General features: G+C 39.2%; 1 protein-coding gene across 6 annotated transcripts in view; it reads left to right on the forward strand.

Moving 5' to 3' along the window:
* Positions 1–5,374: 5,374 nt before the first annotated feature.
* SYTL4 (synaptotagmin like 4) overlaps positions 5,375–17,617 on the forward strand; it is an 82,812-nt gene continuing 70,569 nt past the window's right edge. For 3 of the 6 annotated variants that reach the window (XM_059680530.1, XM_059680531.1, XM_059680527.1), the window contains exon 1: positions 5,375–5,528. The gene's annotated coding sequence lies outside the window, so the exon portion shown is untranslated. Of the gene's footprint in view, positions 5,529–6,021; positions 6,231–6,752; positions 6,774–17,617 lie in introns of those variants that run through there. The other 3 variants (XM_059680533.1, XM_059680528.1, XM_059680529.1) reach the window with 3 other exon arrangements.

The following is a 17,617-nucleotide window of genomic DNA, read 5'->3' on the forward strand; positions in this document are numbered from 1 at the left end:
TAGACCACATATTAGGGCACAGGCTAAGTCTGTACAAATTCAATAAGACTGAAATTATATCAAGCATCTTCTCAGATCACAATGATATGAAATTAGAAATCAACTATAATAAAAACAATAAAAAACAATCAAACACATGAAGGCTAAATAGCATGTTATTAAACAATGAATGGGTTAAAAAAGAGATCAAAGAAGAAATTTAAAAAAAAACATTCTGGAAACAAATGAAAATGAAAACACAACAATCCAAGATCTATGGGACACAATGAAAGCAAGTCCTGAGAGGGAAGTTCATAGCACTACAGGCCTACCTCAAAAAACAAGAAAAACTGGTAATAAGTTATCTAACCCTACAACTTAAAGAACTAGAAAGAGAGCAACAAGAAAAGCCCAAAGTAGGAGGAAGGAAATAATAAAGATCAGAGCAGAAATAAATGACATAGAGACCAGCAAACCATACAAAAGATCAATAGAACCAAGAGCTGGTTCTTTGAAAGGATAAACAAGATTGATGAACCTCTAGCCAGGCTCACCAAAAAACAAAGAGAGAGAACTCAAACAAAATCAGAAATGAAAGAGGTAAAGTAACAACCAACCCCACAGAAATACAAAGGATTGTAAAAAAAAATACTATGAACAACTCTATTCCAACAAACTGGACAATCTAGACAAAAATGGAGATATTCATAGAAAAATACAACCTTCTAAAACACAATCAGGAAGAATAAAAAACCTGAATAGGCTGATAACTACTGGCAAAATTGAAGCAGTAAACAAAACACTTCCAGCAAACAAAAGCCCTAGTCCAGACGGCTTCACAGGAGAGTTTTACCAAACATTCAAAGAAGAACTAACACTGGTCCTCCTCAGACTATTTCAAAAAAATCAAAAGGAAGGAACACTTCCAAGCTCTTTCTATGAATCCAGCATTACCCTAATCCCAAAACCAGATAAAGAAACTACAAAGAAAGAGAATTATAGGCCAGTATTCCTGATGAACATAGATACTAAAATCCACAAAAAATATTAGCAAATCGCATCCAGCATTACATTAGAAAGATCATACACCATGACCAAGTGGGATTTATTCTGGGGATCAAAGGCTGGTGCAATATCCACAAATCAATAAACGTAATGCATTACATAAAAATTGAAAGACAAAAACCATGTGATCATATCAATTGAAGCAGAAAAGCATTTGACAAATTCAAATACCCTTTTTTGATAAAAACGTTCAGCAAAGTGGGAATAAAGGGATCATACCTCAACATAATAAAAGCCCTATATGACAAACCTATAGCCAACATCATCCTCAATGAGCAAATACTAAATCCGTTTTCCCCTAAGAACAAGAACAAGACAGGGATGCCCACTTCCACCACTCCTGTTCAACATAGTACTGGAAATGCTAGCCATAGCAATCAGACAAGAAGAAGAAATAAAAGGCATCCAAATTGGAAAAGAAGTAAAACTGTCATTATTCACAGATGACATGATATTGTACATAGAAAACCCTAAAGACTCCATAAAAAAAAACTACTAGATTTAACAAATGAATTCAGCAATGTAGCAGGATACAAAATTAACACCCAGAAATCTAGGGTGTTTTTATACACCAATAATGAACTTACAGAAAGGGCAACTAAAAAAAAAAATCCATTTACCATCGCAACAAAAAAATTAAGATACCTAGGAATAAACTTAAGTAAGGAGGTAAATGACCTGTACTCAGAAAACTACAGGACATTAAAAAAGAGATAGAAGAAGATATAAACAAGTGGAAGAATATCCCATGTTTATGGATTGGTTGAATCAACATCATTAAAATGTCCATACTACCCAAAGCAATCTATACATTCAACGCAACTCCATTAAAATACCAACAGCATGTTTCACAAACTTGGAACAAACTCTTCAAAAATTTATATACTATATAATAAAAGGCTAATATGCAAATTGTCCCCTCAAGCAGGAGTTCGACTGGGAGTTCGACCAGGGGGCAGGGCCGGTGGCCAATGAACCGCAGCCCCTCCCCCCCATAGGCCCCGCCCCTGATCGGCCCACCCCACCCTGATCAGGGGTGGGGCTGGCTGGCCAACCACTTGTGGCCCCTCTTCCTGGCCAGCCCAGCCCAATTGGCTCCAATCGGGGTGGGCCAGCCAGACCCCACCTGTGCACAAATTTGTGCATCAGGCCTCTAGTGAAATAATGAAAAAACAACCCGAATAGCTGCAGCATTCCTGAGAAAAAAGAACAAAGTTGGAGAGATCACAATACCAGATATCAAACTATATAACAAAGCCATCGTTCTCAAAACTTCCTGGTACTGGCACAAGAACAGACATATAGACCAATGGCAGAGAATAGAGAACCCAGAAATCGACCCAAGCCATTATGCTCAATTAATATTTGACAAAGGAGGCAAAAGCAGACAATAGAGTCAAGACAGTCTTGTCAATAAATGGTGCTGGGAAAATTGGTCAAATACATGCAAAAAAATGAAACTAGACCACCAACTCACACCATACACAAAAATAAACTCAAAATGGATAAAGGACTTAAACGTAAGATGGGAAACCATAAAAATCTTAGAAGAATCCACAGGCAGCAAAATATCAGAGATATGTAATAGTAATATCTTTACCAATATAGCTCCTAGGGCAATGGAAACTAAGGAGAAAAAAAGCAAATGGGACTACATCAAAATAAAAAGCTTCTGTGCAGCAAAAGAAACCATCAACAAAACAACAAGAGAGTCCACTCCATGGGAGAACCTATTTGCCAATGTTATATCTGCTAAGAGTTTAATCTCCAACATTTATAGGGAACTCATACAACTTAACAAAAGGAAGATAAACAACCCAATCCAAAAAATGGGCAAAGAACCTAAATAGACACTTTTCAAAAGTGGACATATCGAAGGCCAAGAGACATTTGAAAAAATGCTCAAAGTCACTAATCATCTGAGAGATGCAAATCAAAACAACAATGAGGTATCATCTCACACCTGTCTGAATGGCTATCATCAAGAAATCAACAAAGGACAAGTGCTGGCAAGGCTGTGGAGAAACAGGAACCCTAGTACACTGCTGGTGGGAATTCAGACTGGTGCAGCCACTGTGGAAAACAGTATGGAGTTTCACCAAAATATTAAAAATGGAACTCCCATTTGACCCAGTGATCCCACTTCTAGGAATATATCTCAAGAAATCAGAAACACCAATCAGAAAGGATATATGCACCCCTATGTTCATAGCAGCACAATTTACCATAGCTAAGATTTGGAAACAGCCTAAGTGCCCATCAACAGATAAGTGGATTAAAAAATGGTGGTACATCTACACAATGGAATACTATTCTGCTGTAAAAAAGAAAGAACTCTTACCATTTGCAACATCATGGATGGATCTGGAGAGCATTATGCTAAGTAAAATAAGCCAGTTGGAGAAAGATAAATACCACATGATCTCACTCATTTATGGAATATAATGAGCAACATAAACTGATGAACAAGAATAGATACAGAGACATAGAAGCATTGAATAGACCATCAAACCTCAGAGGGAAGGCAGGGAAGTGAGAGGGAGGGGATAAGAGATCAACCAAAGGACTTGTATGCATGCATATAAGCATAATCCATGGACACAGATAGTAGGGGGGTGAGGGCATATGCTGGGGGGTGGGAGTGGCCAGGGAGAGGTCAATGGTGGAAAAAGGAGACATTGGTAATACTTTCAACAATAAATAATTTAAAAAAATTTTTTTGAAGAAAAAAAATAGGCGGAAACATGCAATGCCTAGTGTTGAGCAGAGAAGCCTTGAGGATGGAGTTGGGAAAGCTAGACAAAACAAAAGGTTTTTCTTTTTGAAATGGCTTCTTTGCACTTCAGGCTGTAGGCAGGGTATTGAAGAATTCAAGTATGTAAGAAAATACTTGGTAGACCCTGGGAGCTGAATTTTACTGTTTTGTCTTCTAGAAATAAAATGATTTTTTTCTTTCTCTATTAAAGAGTTTCAAAAAACATGTTTTATATTATCAAAGCTATACATGTTCATTATAAGAAAGTTGACAAATACAGAAAAGTAGGAGGAAAAGGAAAAATTCATTTAGTTCCAGCACCTAAGATGGCCACTATTAATATTTTGCATAATTCTTTCTAGCCTTTTTTTCATGAATATCTCCCCATTTCCATTAATTGTGATTATATTTTGTATTAAATGTTGTATCCTACTTTCAATTAATATTAGGCACAAGCATTTTCTTGAACTATGTGTGAACACAGTATTCCCCATTATCTGCCAATTTGCGTTCTATGATTTCAGTTACCTGAGGTCAACTGCAGTTGGAAAATATTAAATGGAAAATTCCAATAATAAACAATTCATAAGTTTTAAATTGTGTGCCATTCTGAGTAGTGTGATGAAATCTCATGCTTTCCTGCTCCAATCCATCCAGGATGTGAATCATCCCTTTGTTTAGTGTATCCATACTGTAAATACTATCTGGCCATTATTAATGTCTGGCTGTCTAGATTATCAGATCAACTGTCACAGTACTGCAGTGCTTGTGTTCAAGTAACCCTTATTGTACTTAATAATGGCCACAAAATGCAAGAGTAGTGATGCTGGCAATTTAAATATACCAAAGAGAAGCCATAAAGTGCTTCCTTTAAATGAAAAGGTATGTATAGGAAAAAAAATCATAGTATATATAGGGTTCAGTACTATTTGTGGTTTCTGGCATCCCCTGGGTGCATTAGAATATATCTCTCATGGACAAGGAGGGACTACTGTGCCAGTTTTACTGGCTATATAATATTCTGGGTCCCGTGGTGTGCCCAGACTCTGACAGGAGGAAGATTTTCAAACCTTTGCCAATCTCATTATTATTCCAATTCGCTCTTCTTTTATTATGCTGAGTTGAATGTACCAGTTGTGTCCCTGTGTGAATTTAGTCTTATGTCCTTTGCTCAAAATGTTTCTATTTTAGACAGACATTTTTCTTTGCCATAAAAGACGGAAAGTCAAATGATCAGAATGGTATCATATTTTATTTCCCCACATTATATGGTCTACTTTAGAGTCTTCATCTTCCTAAAAGAACACGACAAAAGTTTGATAACTTTTGGCTTAGTTGAGTGGCAGAGGCAGGTAATTTATCATCTGAGAGAGTGATCACAGATGGAAGTGAGAGCGGGGTCAGGTCTAGTCTTAGACCCTTATCTTTAGTCCTCAAGCGCCCTTTCCTAACCCGGGAGGACATCCGTCCAGTGCTTTAAGGCTTTGGCTCCAAGAGCTCTCCTTGGAGTGGCGCGATCCCCCACTAAGGAGCCCGGAGCCCTGTGCGGCCCCTTTAAGAGTCCAGCTCCTCCCCGCTCCAGGGAAAGTTGCAGCTTTTTCCGCCTCCCAGGAGGGTGAGAAGGGCCGGCCGCCTGAGCGAGATTGCAGTCTTCCCGGAGCTGTAGACCCTGTTCTGAAACGGACACTGGGACGTCTCGCCCTCTCGTGGCACCTGTTGCAGGTGACAGGTAGGTCCGCGGCCAGAGGCCGCCACTTCGCCGGGCCCCCACTCCTCCCGGGCCCCCAACCTCTTTTCGCTGCGCCCCCACCCCCATCTGAGGGACCTGCGCCCTTCCCAGTCTTTCCTGTCCCTTCCCCTGCCTGCCTCTCTGGACCTCACGCCCCAAGCCTTCACTCCTGTCTGCTTGGGGTGATCCCTCCCCGCCAGTTGGCTTTCTCCGGGGCCCCTTCCTTTCCCGGACGTCGCCAAGGCGGGCTGTGCCCCTCTGTGTACCCTGTCTCGCCTCGCGCGGAGTGGCTGGCTTTTCCCGCCTGCGGGAGCTGGGGCACGTCCCTGGGGCGGGGGTGGGGCCGAGTTCCTAGCGGGAGCTGCGCCCTCAGAGGCGTCGAGTCACCTTTCGCTGGGTCCTCTGGCAGCACCCAGCCTTTCCGCGTGGTCTCAGCCCCGCGCTTCTTCCGGACGGGCGGACGGGCCGGGCTGGGCCGGGCCGACGTCTGGTAGCGTCTGCGGCCGGCCTCAGGTAAAGGCTGCTGGCCCCAGTCCTGCCTTAGTGGGCTTCCTCAGTGCTTGGGGCCCGGACGCAGCTGTGTGCTCTGGAGCTGAACTGCTTTTTCTCACCACCCTTCAAGCAGGCTTCAAGGATTTGCTCCTGGAGGAGGGTCCCCAGAACTCCCAGAAAAGGCACAGAACACTTCTGTCTTCTGTGATGGTTTGTAAAGGGGTAGATGAACGCCTTCAGACCTTAATGTAGAGTGAAATGGTTGATTTTTTGGTGGGGAAATCATTTGATTAGAACAAGTGATTGAACAAATGATCTGTTTCTGATTAACTAACCTCTTCTTCCCCCAGTACCCTGCTTCTTCAGAACCAGAGGACCTAGCATTCTAGAATACAGCCTTTACCAGGGTTGGCCCTAGACCTTGAACATTTGTGGCAGAAATTAGTCTTCAGTACATCCTAGACCTCCTAGTTTTAATTGGCTTCTTTTCTGCTTTTTCAGGTTCCCACCTCCACCCTTCAATAAGTCCATTAATATTGTGGTATTATTGACCTAATGTGTTTACCTGCTGGTTTGTGGAGAGAACAATGTCTGATGCAAAGAATTGGGGCCCTGAGGAAGTATTTTGTTGTAGTTGACTTTTTTTTTTTTTTTTTAGCATCTGCTGGAATTCCTAGCAGGAAAAGACCACCAATTTGGTGTTTGAGACTTTTCCTGGCAGGGGGTGGACATTTCTGGTAACACAGCTTCCAGGTAATAGCTCTAGGTCAGAGTATGTTGAGGGATAATTGGTCTGTGAGCATATGTAGCATTCTGGATGATACTCTCTGAGCTTTTCCCCTTAAAGGCTGCTACTAATAATGGTTGTTAGAACCACCGAGCCAGGCACTTTGATAAATTCTTGACATAATTATCTCATATAATCCTCATAACTCTATGCAGTAGGCACTACAATTATAACTGTGTTGTGATGAAAAGGAGACTCAAAGGTTAAGTGCCTTGCCCCAAGTCACCCAATAGATGAGGGGCAGAGCTGGGTCATCTGACTGAACTGCTGTGTTCCTATCCCCTGTCATACCACCTCTGCTGTATTAGATGTTAGAAACACTAAATAGCTCACAAGTGAGGACAAGTGATTAAAAATTTCCCAAGCTGAAGCATACATAAGTTTTGGTCCTTGATTCCACCCTGGATGCACTGTGGAGACTTTGGACCATTTACCTCACTGGTGTCTTACTCACTTCACCATTTCACTTCCAATAGGGGTCCAGCCACCACATTGCCACCATAAGCACACAGCCCTGAATGTACCTAGCTGAACGAAACATCTGGGGCTCTTAGCTCAATAGTAATTGTCCTGAAGTTAGGAATGGGTAACTCTGGATTCTAGGGATATGTGTTCTTGACTCAACTTCTTCCTTTTTTTGCTGGCTAGGGGAGAAATGAGGATGTGGTATGTGAAAAGGATTCCCCAACAGCCAGTCCAGAGAGCCTGAGGGGGAGTGTTTGCTTGTTTTATGGTGGGATGGGAGGGGTACTTTAGGCAGGGACAGTCCAGTAGAAAATGTACTCCTTGATCTCACCTTTGGGCCTTTGTTCAAACTTCTCCTTTTTTCCCCCCTGAAAAGCTAACTTGCTACCCATACCACTCCCCTGCCATTAAATCCTATTCATCTTTCAAGATTTAGCTCTAAAGTCGCTCATTTTGTTTACACCTCAGGAAAGCCCTTAATCCCTGTCTTAATTGTTTTTTTCACCTGGAACATTGTAACCTCTTTAAGGGCAAGATCTGGATCATAGAGCTCCCTTTGTTTTAGGCACAAGAAATTAACAAATATCTGTGCTAGGAACTGGGGATACCAAGCCTTCAAGAGCCTGAGGTTTAGTGATGGTGGGGTTGAAGTACAAAAGAGGCACTTAAAATCCGACAGCTAGGAGTTTGTACTTAAATGTCATCTCCGTGGAACCTTCCCTAATTATGTTTAAACTTGCAACCCTTCCCTGAACATCCCATGTGCCCCTTCCTTACCTTATTACTATAATATATCATAGTGTGTATTTCATCCATTTTTCTTATTGTCTGTTCCTCTCCCCTCTCCATAATGTAAGTTCCATGTGGTTAGGGTTTTCTGTTTGTTTTATTCACCAGTGAACCACAGCATCCATAAGGGGGCCTGGCACATAGGTGCTTACTAATATTGTTAAATGAATTAATGCATGACATTACTGTTCTAGGAATCAGCACTTTTTTTTGTGGCCTCCGGGAACTGAAATCGAGGGAACCCTGGCTGTCACCCTACAGCTGTAAGGTTGCCCTGGGCCAGTTCTCACTGTTTTCCTTCTGAGTTTTGCTTTGAGATTGCATTCCTGATAACAACTTTGACCTAGTTGGAAGTACTTCCTCTCTCTTTTTTAAGGCATGAGTCTCTGAATGGAAACTTCAGAAGTTTAAAGTGGAAATGTAAAGATACTGTGCTTCAGGTGGATAGGGAGGGAGGCTGCACTGAGAGGATGGGGTGTGGATTGTCAGATGTCTTGAGGCATTGTAGGCATTTGGTGAGCTCAGTAGAAGCTGGAGAAAGTTACTGTGCAATAGGGAAGTGAACAGCTGAAAATAATAAAAGATGCCACAAATTAGGCATCTGGTCTCAAGTCAGTCACCTTTAGCCTTTTAGGCCTGAGGTAGTTACTGGATTATGAATGTATGGAAAAGCCATTGCTGAGCATTGTATAGTACTTGACTAGTTTTTTAAAATTGATTTTTAGAGAGGGAAGGAGGAAAGACACACACACACACACACACACACACACACACACAGAGAGAGAGAGAGAGAGAGAGAGAGAGAGAGAGAGAGAGAGAGAGAGAGAGAGAGATATCAAGAGATCAGTTGGTTGTGTCCCATATATGCCCTGACCAGGGATGTAACCTGCAACCTAGGTATGTGCCCTGATCGGGAAATCACACCCGTGACCTTCTGGTGTACAGGACGATGCTCCAACTAACTGAGTCACACTGGCCAGGGCAGTACTTGACTAATTTTATGTTAGAATTATACTGTGAGGAAACCATAGGAAACATAAAAGAATAAAAGTACTATTCTGTTTAAATGTGCTTTGAAATATTCAGAAAAAAGGGGCTAGAATCCCTTAAAAGACAAGCTTGCAAGGAATTTGGCCCTTGATATGGTGGTAAATATGTGATTCTTCACCATTTGATGTATGTTAACTTATTTGATACTCAAATTTGTACAGAAAACTTCTGCTTGCCCCCCCCCATTCTACTAAATTTAGCTCCCCAACATTTGAACATTGGATTGGCACAGGACTCAGTTCATGGACTTTTCACCATCCAAAATCTTCCTAGAAGCATTCATCCAGCCCTATGGCTTTAAATACCATGTATATATACACTCATCACTCAGAAATTTATGTCTCTCACCTAAGCCTTTTTTCGAAGCTACAGCCTCATGTATCCAATGGCCTTTTCGACGTCTCAAATGTAACATGGCCAAAACAGTACTCCTGATTCCTCTTACATCCCCAGCCCCTTCCCTCAACTTCCCCTATCTCAGTAAAATGGCACCAGCATCCATTCAGTTGCTCAAACTAAGAATCTGGGGTTACCTTTCATTCCTGTCTTTCTCTCAACCTCCCAACATCCAATTCATCAGCAAGTCCTGTTGACTGAACTTCTAAGTGTGTCATATATTCTGTCATATGTATCCATCTAATTTGCCTGTCACTCTAGTCTGAAGCATCACAATGCTGAAATAAATATCTTTGCACAATGCTCAAGGAGGGATATAGATATAAGATGCACACACATACAAATATTTATGTAGGATAACTTTCTATTAGGAGAATTGTTATGTCAAAGGATATATATTTTTAAAAATGTGAGTGGGCACTGCTGAAGTGACATCTAAGAAGGCTTATATTGTCACCATGGAAAGTGGCTTTTCTTATGTCCTTGCTAAGGATGGACTTTTTAATTTTTGCCCATCTGATAGGTGAAAAATAGTATATAACTGATTTATTTTGCATTTTTCTGATCACTATGGTTATATTTTAATGTATGTTAACTATTTGTATTTTTCCTGAGACTTGCTTCTTAATATCCTTTGCACATTTTTCTTTTGGCTTATATGTTTAATTTATTTGCAAGATCTCTGTGTTTATTAGGGATATTTACCCATTGCCTGTTATATAGTACAAGCTTTTTTTTCTCTCTAGTCTGTCATATGTCATACTTTGTTCATGATGTGTGTCACTCTTGTAATCAGATAAAACACACTATAAAACATTTAAAAACATGTTCATTAGATTTGGCAATTAGGAGGTCAATGACGACATCAGTGCAGCAGGAGGAGAGAAAGGCAGATTGTAGAGAGTTGGGGAGTGAGAACTGAGGACTGGTAAGGAATATGGTATACACTTTGAAGGGGCTTGGCTATTATGGGAAGGAGAGAGTGTTTCTTATAGACAGTCAAGAAGATGTTGTTAATTTTGTTTTGTTTTAAATATAGAAGAGGGGTGAGCCCACTTATGTGTAGATGGCACAAACCTTGATGATGTGAGGTTGTTGAGAAAGCAAGAGGATGGGGGCTCCGGATTGAAAGAGGTGAAAAGACTGGCCTTAGAGGAAGAGAGGTGGCTCTTCCATTGAGACAGGAGGGAAAGAGGGTGGTATTGGTGAGGCTGTGGAGAAGGAAGGAGCTGTAGAAGGACAGGATTTTGAGAGAGGTCCCATCTGATGAGAGTGGTGAAGAGTTGGAAAGGCATTTGAGAGGGATGGAAAGAGGAGCCCATTAGAGGCATATCATCCAGATTGCCACATCATAGCAACCCAAGAAAGTTTTGGATAACTTGAATGTGTTTCTGCCCCAAGTCACAGAACCCTATATCCATTCTCTCCAGCACTCACCAGCCTAAGTGTAGAAACAGAGTCTAGACAGTCTAGTTTGGGGGATTTTTCTGGGTGGCTGTGACAGAAATTTAAGAAGGCATGAGATTGTACACTGCTGGCAGAATAGTTGAAATGATGGACCACTGTGGCTTTCATATCTGTGACTATCTAAATCTACCTTGAACTTAAGTAATTCTTAAGACCTGGGAAATTTCCATGGCATCTACACTGTTTCTTGTTTGTAGTTCTATCAATTCAGGTATCAGAATAGCTTTAGTATCAATGTCTTTAAACTACTGCTTGCAACTTTTAAGAAAACATGAGTTGATTTACTGAGGGCCTACAATATGCCAGTTTCTAGGCTAGGTGCTTAAGATGTAGTGGAGAAGAAGATAGATGATGGCTTTTTTTTTTTAAAAAATTATTGTTATTACATATGTGTCCTTATCCCCACATTATCCCCCCATCCCCCCCACTCATGCCCTCATCCCCCTGTTGTCTGTGTCCATTGGTTAGGCCTATATGTTTGCATATAAGTCCTTTGGTTGAGCTTTTAAATCAGAGGTTCTCAACCTGTGGGTCGCGACCCCTTTGGGGGTTGAACGACCCTTTCACAGGGGTTGCCTAAGACCATTGGAAAACACATATATAATTACATATTGTTTTTGTGATTAATCACTATGCTTTAATTATGTTCAATTTATAACAATGAAAATACATCCTGCATATCAGATATTTTTTTGCATATCTGATATTTACATTACAATTCATAATAGTAGCAAAATTATAGTTATGAAGTAGCAACGAAAATAATTTTATGGTTGGGGGTCACCACAACATGAGGAACTGTATTAAAGGGTCACGGCATTAGGAAGGTTGAGAACCACTGTTTTAAATGGAACATATTTTAGCAGGGGAAATATGTGTTAAACAATGTATCACATAATCAATAATTTAATCACAATTGTGATAGTTCTCTGAAGTTCAGTTTTTTTTAGAAATCAATTGTTACATTACTTACTCTAACAGGTTTTACCAATTTACATTTTATTTATTAATTTATTATTGACACTATTACAGATGTCCCCTGCCCCCTCACCCCCCTTTGCCCATCTCTACATAGTCCCCCCTCCTACACTGAACATTGCCCACCTCTACGCAGTCTGTCACCACATTGTTGTCTGTGTCCATGTGCTATGCATATATGCATATACTTTCTTTGGTTAACCTCTTCCCACCACCACCCTTCCCTCTGAGATCTGTTAGTCTTTTCCATGCTTCCATGTCTCTGGACCTATTTAGTTTGTCAGTTTATTTTGTTCATTAGATTCCACATATAAGTGAGATTATATGGTATTTGTCTTTCTCTGGCTGACTTATTTCACTTAGAATAATAATCTCCAGGTCTATCCATGCTGTTGCAAATGGTATGAGTTCCTTTTTTTTTTTTTTTACAGCTGTGTAGTATTCCATTGTGTAAATATACCACAGCTTTTTTATCCATTCCTCTACTGATGGACACTTGGGATCAATGTCACCAATTTATACTTGCAAACAAAGTATTAGAGTACCTCCTACATCTTCCTTCTTTAAAATTGAATATTGTCTTTTTAAAAATTTGCTGAATTGATAGGTAAATAAAAAAATGTTATTACTATTAAGAGTTAAACTTTTACTTTTTTATATCTATTGGTCATTTGATCTTCCTCCTTCAAGAATTATCTGTTCATTCTCTTTGTGTATTGGATACATATCTCTCCTTGTTTTTAGTGTATCTCTCTTTCCATGTTTGAAATCATTAATCACCCTTCTCTTTCTCCTCCCTTAGCTTTGGAAACACTAAAATAGATTTCACCCAGTCTCTTAGGCCATTCCCTTTCTAGCTCCTTTGAACTTCTTTCTTAATTATTTTGGAAATGTTGGTGTGCTTATGGAATGACTATATTTTTATTACTTGACCCCAAAAAGATAACATAAATCTTCTGTTCTCCTCTCCACATTCCACTCCCTAGAGGTAACAATATTAAATGTGTATTTCTTTCCATTTATATATGACTATATAAACATTTCTTTCCTTCCTTCCTTCCTTCCTTCCTTCCTTCCTTCCTTCCTTCCTTCCTTCCTTCCTGCCAGTATGCACATAAATGTTAAAAAAATACAAATGGAATAATAATATATGTTTTACAGTGTATTGTTTCCTTAATATTTATGACAAGTTTTCAATGTCAGTATATATAGAACTACATCTGTCTTTTTAACAGTGACATAGTATTCCATTATATGTATGTACCATACTTTTTTAATCAGTTCCCTATTGGTAGATGTTTAAATTATTGTGGTTTTTTTTTTCTGGTTCAAACATTGAGCATTCTTATGATATATATTTGTGAATCTACTTGAATATCAGTAGGATAAGTTTTTCAAGATGGAATGGCTCCATCAAAAACTGGTCAGTGGTGCTAAAGATTCAGAGAGGTCTAGGAAGATAAAGACTGATTATTGTCCATTGGATTTAGAAGGTTCTTGGTGACCTTAGAGTAATTTCAGGGGAGTAGGGGGGATGGAATTCTAGACTTTGGTAGGTTGAGAAATGATTGGGATATGAAGGAGTAGAGGCAGTGAACATGGATCATTCCTTAGAGAAATTTGGCTCTGAAGAGCAGAGAGAGGGTGGTAGTAGGGGAAGGGTTGAGATCGGGGGAAGTTTTTTTCCCCCCTTTTTTTAAGTTTAGAAGGGACTTACTAGTAGATGTCTTTAAAAGCTGATGGTAAGGAAGGGATAATTGATAGAGCAAAAACCTCACAGGGCAGAGTCCTTATGCCAGATGGAAAAGGATCCAGAATGAGGTGGAGGGATTACCCTTAAATAAAAGGAAGGTCATTAGTGTTGGGGAAAACAAAAGTGAATATAGACAAAAACAAGTTTATAGATTTGACAGAAGGAACTTACCTGAGAGCATTTTTATTTCTTGATGATATAAGAGAAAAGCTCATCCTTTTAGAGCAGTGGTTGGAGTGGAGCAAAGTTTGGGTTGGAGATTTGAGTTACTTGAGGAAGGTTTGAAATAGTTATCATGGTGACCAGGAGAGCAAATTAGGATCAGGGAAGCATACTTTGAGTGTCAGGCAGTGTTGAGGTGAGCCTAGTGTCTAAGAATTGATATTGATAATAATCCACCAGATTGTGATTATTTTCTGCAGTAGATCTCAGGAGTCCTAGTCATAAAAGCACAACAGTTGGGCTCTTCTAGGGCTATATTTTTTTAATCAGATATTTGCAATGAAAATATGGGTTATTGAGGATATTGACAAGAGTGCAGTTGAAACAACAGAATGCAAACTGTCTAGGAAAGGAAGAGAAGACAGGAAGGAGCTGACAGGGTAAATGTAGAAGGGTCTATGGAAAGACGAACCCTCCCCTATGGGGTCTAAGAACCAGTGGGAGCAGTTTAGAAGGATAGGGGATTGTAATTGGAGTGAAGTATTTGAATTAATGATATCAAAAGTGGAGACATTCTGGGTTATAAACTCCTAGGTGTGGCTGGGTATGATATATGGTATTTTTGATATCAGCTTATTCATTCAACAAATATTTATTGTGTGCACAGTATGTGGCAGACAGTGCTCTTGGCACTGAAGGTATAGAGATGAATAAAACAAAGTCCCTTCTCTCACACAGCTTACTACCTAGTGCAGGAAATTATTCATTTTTATAAAATAAAAGGGAATCTTCACTGATATGCTGATTATTGAATGTGTAGTTCTGTTTAGAAATAATAATAATAATGTCAAGGTCAAATATTTACATATATGGGGCTAGGAGTTCCAGCTTGACATTTTGAGTTCCTTACTTTATTGTACCTTACATTAACTGAATTATGAAAATTCCTACTTCCTCCTCCTTTAAAACATTTAAAGGTACTTTCATATGTTATGTCAGAATTGAAGATAAAACAAATATATACACATGTAATTTATAATTTTAGTACTTTAGTATTTTCTAATGTTAGGACATTGCTTCTAGCTATTGACCAGATGTTGACAATGCATGTACTAATCTTGTTCTAGGGATTTGATGTAATGTGTAAAGTAATTTTGGTTAAGAAGGCAGTTTAGTAGGGAAAGAGGGCTTACCGTATGTTAATATTTTACCTTTATTTTTTATGTTCTAATATATATCAACTCCTTTGTGTATGTATACTCATGTATGTATTTATTAATATTTTATTTGAAATAAACTAGTATTTATTTTATGTCTTATTGGCCTTAAATAACACGTTAAAATTATCTGCCATGTATACAGTTCAATTTAAGTTCAACTACAGGTTGGTTGATTGTGTTTAAGGTTTCTGTGGCCATAGCTAGATCACAGCATCCCTAAAATTAAAAAAGAAACCAAATGCGTGAAATCACAGTTATGTGTGAACATGGGTTGGATTAGTCACGAACCATCATGATTTCTCGTTTAAGGGGACTGTGTGGGTGATTTCTAGGTGACGTGGCCTGCAAGAAAGAATTAGATGGTAGCTACAGTTCAGTTTAGAAATCCCCGCCATCTGTGATCCTGGCAAGGAGAAGAGGGTCTTCTCTGTGGGGGCTGCGGGTTTATCAAAGCTTGTTGACTAAGGAAAGATAATGGTGTTTCACAGTGATGAGGCTTATCATTGAAAAATGACATGTCAGGTGTCACCAGACTTGAAAAAATATTTTATGCATATAAATGACCTGGATTTTTAAACAGTCTGTTCTTTTAGTTGGGGATTTTTTATCTTTTTAAGCTTTGACGCTATTAAGGAAAGGGACTTTGGCAGAGGAGAGGATGAACCTGCCATCCTTCACCTACCGACTTCATGGGGCCCTTGTCAATCCACTTGGCTCATGTGAGAGGAAGCTTCAAGTGTAAGTCTTGCAAGCTGAAACACCAAATGGGATTTGTCTTAATATGCATTTACCCTGCCGGAGGGGGGGGGGAGGCATGTATTTGCATTCATGGTTCCCTTCTTATAATATTTTCTACTTCTATGTACCATGTTTATGGAAATATGCGTCTAGGATTGGTGGTAGGTTTAAGGTATCTGGAATTGCTGAGGAGCAGGAAAAAATGTGAAATATGAAAATAAGGCCACATTTCCATGTATTCAAGTAACCACTCTGCAGGAGAAATTTATAAACATACACATACACACACACACACACACATAGGTGGGGCAAAAGTAGGTTTATAGTTGTTCGTATGAAAATAATACAATAATTAATAAATAATAATACAACAATAAATTCTGTTTCACATACAACTGTAAACCTATTTTTGCATATATATATATATATATATATATATATATATATATATATATATATTCCCTCTGGGATTCACTGTAGAGAAGTATATATTATTTTCAGTGGGAATTTCTTCAAGCCATTTTTTAACAGAATTTGGTGGTATGGAAAGGTAACTTGAAATATTGGGGGGATCACTTTATAAAGTATGATTATCTAACCACTATGATGTATAACCAAAACTAATAGAAAATAAGATTGAATATCAACTGTAATTGAAAAATTAAGTTAAAAAAGGTAGCCTTGTGGATTCAATCTATAGGAACTTGTACACTCTTATGATTCTGAGGACTAACAAAGGAGTTTATATTTTAGTTACTCCCCCACCCCCATATTCTCCTATCATCCTTGAGAAGGAATTTCCTGGATGAGGAGAATGGATCCTTTCCCATGCGTAGAGTTAATCTGAACCTGCTATACATGGGAAGGTCAGAGAACTGAGAAAGTAAGCTGGACCAAGGGCCTCTCAAATGTTCATCTGTTATTAGCTGAGGACTTTTAAAAAAAAACGATGCCTCTAGTTCTAGGTAGGATGTCCCCTTTCCCAAATATCACCATGTATGAACAATATTATCAGAATACAAAGACACTGTTTACCATAGTGGTTAAGAGCTCAGACTCTGGAACTAGACTGACTGGGTTCAAAAACTAGAATATCGTCACAGGGCATATGACCTTGGGCAAGTTACTTGCTCTATGTGTTCCTCACTTTCCTCAATTGTAAGACATGATAATATAGTACCTACCTCATAATATGATTGTGAGAACTAAATGATTTCATATATGTAAAGTGCTTAGAAATTTCTTGGTACATAGTGAACATTATGGAAACGTTATCTGCTTTCTTCTTACCCTCCCCCACCCCTCCTCTTCCTTTTCCATCCCCATCATCATCACTATTATTTTAAAAGGAGCTAAAACTGCAAAATACCTCAGTATATGCAAACTCCACTTTTGTAGAGCCTGTGTTGAAAAGGATTGTGGGGGCAAAAGAAAGTGAAAAACCAAAATCAGAATTTTGTAAAATTGAGAGCTAGTTACAAACATTTTGTTGTTTGAGGGGAAAAAAACTTGGCTACCATAATACTTTTGAGAATGGACCCTGTGTGGGCAGGCCTAGGTATGTTGTCTGAGGCATGGGTGTGCTCCATGGGTCAGCTTGCTAGAGTCTAAAACTCAGATGACCACTGGGAAGCCTCATTTGCCCTTTGGTTTTAGAGCCTGAATTCTGACTCTACTTTGTGTTCCTACACTTGTTTTTTTTTTCTTCTTTTTGATCCTATTTTTAAAATTTATGCTATTTTGTTATGTTTTATGTATTTTAGTAAGTCACTTTAAATCCTGTCTGGAACAG

The sequence above is a fragment of the Myotis daubentonii genome, chromosome X, assembly GCF_963259705.1.
Source record: "Myotis daubentonii chromosome X, mMyoDau2.1, whole genome shotgun sequence".
NCBI lineage: Eukaryota > Metazoa > Chordata > Mammalia > Chiroptera > Vespertilionidae > Myotis > Myotis daubentonii.